Source organism: Branchiostoma floridae, chromosome 2 (genome assembly GCF_000003815.2).
Source record: "Branchiostoma floridae strain S238N-H82 chromosome 2, Bfl_VNyyK, whole genome shotgun sequence".
NCBI classification, from domain to species: Eukaryota; Metazoa; Chordata; class Leptocardii; order Amphioxiformes; family Branchiostomatidae; genus Branchiostoma; species Branchiostoma floridae.
In genome coordinates, this window is record NC_049980.1 from 14888230 (window position 1) to 14895457 (window position 7228).

Sequence of the window (7228 nt, forward strand, 5' to 3'; positions counted from 1 at the left end):
AGGCTGGGTTGCAGGGGTAGTAGTTGCCGTAAACAGTAAACCCGCGACCCAAGCTTGGCTTTGAGAATAGGCGCCGCCAAGCCTTTGTCTGCCTATTTCCCCTACACGTCTGGTGTAAGGGTCCTAGAAATTCCTGTACAAGCGCGAGTCCAGGTATGTAAGAAAAAACAAGGACATTACACGCTGAACCAGGAAAGTCATGTACACAGCCAGGACACAGAACATTTCACAGGTGTGTAAGTCCCTTGAAACACCTGGAAATTATTGATTTCGTGCAGTGTAAACACATGTGATTTCCTCGATGAGCAATAATTGAACATTTCCTCGGGGTGCCCGGTAGAGATTAAACAGAAGGCTTGCAAAAAGTAATTTTCTTGAGGGTTTAACCCTTCCCGCGCCCCAGCGTACACGTCAGGACACCGGAAAAATAAAGGCAAAATAATTGTATTCTCTTTTGATACTTTTAAGTGCGATACAGTTGGTTATTCAGCAAGAATAAATTAATATCGTGTGGATGTATAAAGGCAAAATTGTAACATTTCTAAAACCCGTAGGTTTCGCGGAGCAATGGACGCTTGACATGCATATACTCATAGACAGGCCCGTTGCTCAGTGGAATGTTGAGCTTGATTTTACACTTTTGCTTGGAGACTAAAGATTGATTACTTCTGTCGGGTCATTGTGAGCCAGATACGATGACACATACGATGTGGGTTTTTTTACCAACTCTTGCATTTTTAGCTCGTTACGTTGGTTTTACACTTTGAGAGAGAGAGAGAGAGCAGCGAGAGTGTCGTCCTAGTAGAGATAGGGAAGAAGCAATCACTGTCATAAAATGGGTCCTAAAGCAGCCCTACTATTATATGTGGTTCATGTAAATGACACGAACTAACAGACAGCTGGCAAAGCTCACCTCCATCCTAGACTAGAGGAGACTAGTTCTATCCCTCTGCGTCACGGGACAGATACATGACTGTATCTGCGTGTCTGTTTGATCTTCCCACATGATTGTTTCTACTGGTTAATCAACACGTTTGGCAGTAGGTGGTCGTCAGACTGATGATTCGGCAAAGGTGACCGTGCTGCTGATGAACGTCAAGCCACTTGTATGAAGTTCAACTCCGCATGATTGTTACAAGATGACCTTGGTCTTCAACGTCCTCATCCTAATTAAAACGATCGAAGCAACTGCCTCCGCGCAGCTTGGCCTGTAAACAAAAATCATTTTTTTGAAGGAACGAGAGAAAAAATGAGTAACAAAAGAAAGAAAGAAAGAAAGAAAGAAAGGGATAGGTAAAGAAAGAAATAGATACGAAAAGAAAGATAGAAAGAAAGGTGATTGCATCTAGTAAGATTAATCTCCACATTGTTTACATGAGATGTCTCTACAACAGGGGCAAAGTCCTACGTAAACTGTGCGAGGAATACCTGATGAAAAGCTGAACTTGTCAACTCCGTCCTCTCGGTGACACCAATGTCGTTTGACTTTGCACCTTAACTATCGCTATGGGAACTTAACGATAGCCTGACCTAGAGGACCTGTTCTGAGAGGGCGGGATAAAAACGTGTCATCTGTTGTCCATCAGTGTTGTCGGTTGTAAGGGCGATAAAAGTAGTGAGAGACATCGGAGGACAATGTCAGATCAGACTTGTCGCGGTGGTGCCCTTGAAATGTGTCCTCACGCGCCCTTCAGCATGATAAGAAATGACGCGCCCAAATGATGATTTCATACGTGGATTATCTCGAGTTTATGGAGGATGGACTATAACTGAGTCAGTCATATATCTCTCCACAGATATCAGCAGTGAGGAGAGATTAATATCAGAAACGCAATTATCACAGACTGGAGGACGTATCAATTTACTTGGCCAGCTAAAGGATACACACTTTCTTTATTGAGTTAAAACGCAGGTTTATGACATGATTTAGGATAATCCTTATTGGTGCAAGTTTAATGACATGGGCAAATGAAACTGGCAATATTTCTTAGTGTGAATCGTGATGAAAAAACAACTTAACTGGGCGGAACTATTTTGTATGCGGATATAAACATTGGAGTGAGTAGAGTGAATAAACATGTGTGATTTGTAAGCATTTGGTCCATCATTTGAATTCGTACGAATTACATGACTGCATTGAAATACAATCACCGTATACGTAAAACTGTAATAGTCGGTAGAATCCATATGATAAGATATTGCATATCAAGACTCTCAGTGTGTAACGACTCATGCTCAAGCTCTTTAAGTTTATAGTGAGACTTAGTTATTGCTTTTAGCAAAAGAAATGCATCAATCTGTCGCTGACCTGGTGAATGTGTTCCAAACATTCATTCAATCTACCATTGCAAGCATGATATAACGGATCCCTTGTCGGAACTCATTTGGTTCGTTGTCATTTTACCTGCAAGAAGGATTAAGGCTCATCTCTTCATCTTGCGGTGCCGAATGAAATTTGCTGGCATGTTCCCACGGTACATATTCGGAGGAGTAGGGTACGGAATTGATTCTGTGTCCCAGAAGGAAGGTTCCCCGTTCATACTTACCGGAAGAGTTCTGGAAGAAGTCGAAGACTTGTTCTTAAGTTTTTCACGCATATTGAAGTTGGGTGGGCGTTGGTATAACAGCCGTTGTGGCATGGGTTTAGGGTAAAAGTTGTTCCATTAGACGGCGATCACTGAGTGACCGTTAAGAGACCAAAATTTGATTCATGTGACCCTTGATTCAAGAATTGAGACATGGAAAATGTATACAGATATGACGCACGATGCAAAAAGTTGATTTAAAAGATAACAAAGGACACAAAAAGTTTTTGTGTTTACCTATTTTGTAGTCAGCATAACTCAAGAACCTCTGGATGGACTACGATGATATTTGGTAGGTGTTGGAAAGACAAAGGTCAAGGTCGATTTTAGACCACCTGGTATGTGACCTTGGTACTGCAGCAGAACTTCTGTTTTTATATCTTTTGACCTGGACGTTCTATGGTCTTGATTTCTTGATGGCAGATAGCTTATGACGTAAATAAGGTGTGGTGTAAGTTTGGGCCCCCTAGTAACTTGCTCTGGCACTGCAAAGAGGCTTTCGCCAAAATCTTCCAAGTAGAATAACTGAACAAAGGAACGACAGATTTCTATGGTATTTGGTATGTAGGTAACTAAGACATAGATACACAGTTAAGTACAAGTTATACAAATTGGAACTTAATTTGCATTTTAATGAAGAGAATATTTATTTGTAGTGTTTTTCATCATAGGACTAAAATACATGTAACATGTGTAGTCTGTGGCAGAAACATTAACAGATACAGATTATGGATAAAAGTGCGCAATTTGCATTTGCATTAATGTCGAACATAGATTATGTTATGGTGGCAGTCATTTGCATAATAAGAATATTTTATGGAGATATAACGTCTCTGAACTCTTGTCTTCAGGGTGTTGAAGACTGTGACAACTGCATTGCTCACTAAATGAAAACACAGCTAGAAGACTAAAATAGTGGTGAAATATATGCTTGTGTTTTATGACAAGGCGCCCGTAAAGATATGTCTGAGGCATCCTCTACATAGGTAATAAGGTGGCACGGTGTGTGCGTGCATGGTGTCCTGATGGCTGATCTTGTACGTGTGACACCGCTAACAGAGACTGATTAATTCTATAATGAGGTAAGCTATTGATCGCTGCTCGGTTTAGTCTACGTCTATTGAATGTGCAGGGTACGTGTCGCCCACGACTCCGTGAGTCTGTCGAAAGAAAACGTTCTGCATTGACTAATATTTCCATAGGTCCCAATTTTCCGCTTTGGCAGACACAGGCAGTAGGAATCGGAAGTACGCAGCAGGGGCACTGAATGTTAGTCTCCGGGCAGGTCCTTGGTCACGACGCGTCAGGTAAGAGAGAGCGCAGGAAGATTTGTCTGATATAACATTTTGACAATAGTCTTGCACGAAAAAATCAAACTAGCTCTAATGATCTACAATACAACAAGTCTAGAAATTTAGACCAGACAATAAAGAGCAAAATTGCGAAGGTATATACATCATATTCATCGCCGACATGTCGATTTAAACACCCTACAAATACAATAATTATTTACAACATTTACATACCAGTTCACCGAAAAGAAACGCATTTCAAGTACTTATTTGTTATTTTTTCAATCTAAGAAACATCTGGGTAATGCCCCTTCAAGATTGAACTTTTGTTGCTTTTAAGTGGAAATAGAGAGCACAGTAAAATGGCAATTGAGTTACATAACAGAATTTTAATTTATGATAGAAGTAAGTGGTGAAATCATAAAGAATAAATGATACAACATAATGTAATTGACTGAACAAAAGTATTTAACAGTCATCGAACGAATTTTAATAGTCTGTCCTAGCAGGATAAGTAGCTAATATAAAAATCTAACACGAGGAAAATAGAATTGCCCTTAAACTCACGGACGGTCGTTTGAAAGTCACCACTAAGTTCAATCTAAAATCATTTTGCAGAGCGTGCAGTGGCGCTTAGAACCACATTCCACTAGACGGAGATCGCGCCGTGACCTCGCTGTGATCTATATTGGGTTTGTGTAACCCTTGGTTTCAGAATTGGAAACCATACAAAATGTAAAGGTGAGACTGAACAGACAATAAAGCACAGAAAGCGTAAAAACATTAATTTTCTATCCATGAAATTCATTGGGTGGTCTGTCAGATCGTTCGGTCGCAGCACGGTCGCCACCAGATCGCTGCAAGGTCGCTGTCTAGTGGAGTGGTGGCCTTACGGGAGGTCGGCCGATTAAATCATGGAAATGTGTTGCCGTTCAGAATCTCAAAGGACAATGATGTAGCCATGAAATAGATTAGATACAATCCAAGTGGAAGGAAAACTACTCCGTCGCATGAAAAGTTGTTACCCTGGGGTTAAGGTGACATGACAGAGGCTTATTGTGGGGCAGGGTGGGAGGTATTTCACTGCTCGTTATCTAGAAGGCATGTTCCACAGTAACATAGAGGTCACATAAGCCGCTGTACGAAGGCAGAATACCACATGTTTGCTACGGGGCTGTGGATTTACGCATGGACAACATAGCTTGAGAAGTCATAGATTGATTTCTATACCTTTGGTACGTAGTTGTGATTGTAAGAAAAAGATTGCATTCTGATCTTCTGTAGAACTGCAGTTGCTTATGTTTAACATCATGACCAGTATAAACAATATTGACAAACAAATCAATTTCAGATATGCTACGGCTGGATATTACTTTCGGTTACTTGCCGTTGCTTATATCTTCTGCACTGAACATGATTTTGTCCTGGCTTTTGCTGAGGAAGCATTTGGCAATGAATGGCACATTGTAGTAACCAAAACGAAAGTACAGCGACATTTTGATACATCACATGAAAAGATAGATACGATCGTAATTGATTCCTGGTGTGGAAGTTTTGTAATCAAAATGCAAGCACGGCCTTCCAAGAGAGAGCGTCTCTCCATTTTGATGGAGGATTAAATGCAGATATGGCTGCCAATTGGAATTGGATGATGTATCGCTTCACCTTTATCTAAATTAATGCGTCTCCCCTTAAACGTCAGTTGCACTTCAAGTCGACGTGGTAATGTATGCATGGTGGGTGCTAATTGTAGCTTTCCATTCTCAATGAGCACCGACAGATGCATGTGCTGAATATGATGTGGTAAAATCCGCACTTCAGATCACAGTGATCAGAGGAAAGAGGGAATTTTCAAATATGCAATTTTTTAGGTCAAGTTCCTTTTCTAAGTGACACAATTTGAGGCAAATTAAACATATAATGTATAGGTATATTTACTGGTACAGTCAACGCAGCTTTAGTATAAAATGTAATAATAAATAGTAGTGCTTGAACAATGAAAGACTAGATTATGCATTCCATCACCTTTTCCTGATAATCCTTAAAGACATATTACAAGCTACGTGACATAAGAATACTCCATATTTCATTTCTGTAGTGCGCTATGTACAGCGAATTGAGATGTCTCGTACATAACTTACAACTTCACGCATACCACTGGACGACCGCGCAATAACTCAAACATCCGAATCCAAATGATTTGCGGATTTGTGGATTTTCCTCCTGTGGGCACTTGCGTATATAGCTGTGGTATTTACGCTGCAGGAGAATGGACAAGGTTCCGTTCTTGCGTTCTTGGCAGTAGCGAAAGTGGTGTGTAAATTAATGACCAATGCTATATCTATGGAAGACAGGAAGGCTCATGCTGAGATTGAAATTGTGAGATAAAATACCGAAGGGCTAAGATAACCTTCTGTGACATTTCGGCATTACTTCATGATATCTACATCTTTGGTCTCATTTTCCGCATTTGTACAAATACATTTCCCACTCCGACATCATGCATCATTATCGCAGTTGGCAGAGTTCATTGGGAGGTCACCAGAGAGGCATATGTACGTGGTTATGAAAAATTGCTCCTTAACGTACTTACTGAAATAACAAAAATGAGCACTTATAAAGTTTCGTCTCAGATAGCATAGAAAGTTTAAACCGAGTGAATGAAATTTACGGTAGAACAATCATGCATTTTGAATTTACCAGTCAACGAATACAACAATGGATCATAGTAACCCATAGTCAACTATCACTTCTGTAATTGTCTTTTTCGTGATTTTTAAACCGTCGTCTATAGTAAGTCTTTTGTCAAATAATGTATATACGTTTGTGTATTCTGGAATTTTCGTCTCTTTCTATCCCTTTAATTTAGTCTCTTAAACATTGTTAATTAGCAATAATTCAGATGATGTTTTTAGTATTAAGTCTGCCAAATGCATATAAATGTATTTAATGATGATTCTGAAGGTGTCTTGAACAGACGAAAGCATTAGCTTTAAGCAACCAATAGAGCGTATATCATAAAACAGTTTTATCTCATATACATACAATGTACTTTATTCTATATATTGTACCTATGTAAATGTACAGGTCTACAGAAGCTATGTGCATCACATTATTTATAACAGAATGAGAGAAGTTGCCTTTTGAATGCACCTCACAACGTAATTCTCGGTGTTGGCATCCATCTGTCTCGGAAGCCCAAATATGAAAGCCCTTCTAGGTATCCTCTGCGAAAAACAACGTCATCAGCTACACCCAAGGTTTATCCTATCTCACTGGTATTGCCATCATCTACATGTCTCAAGCATGCGAATCTCACTGCTGCTTGAACATCTGACGTGAATCATGCCT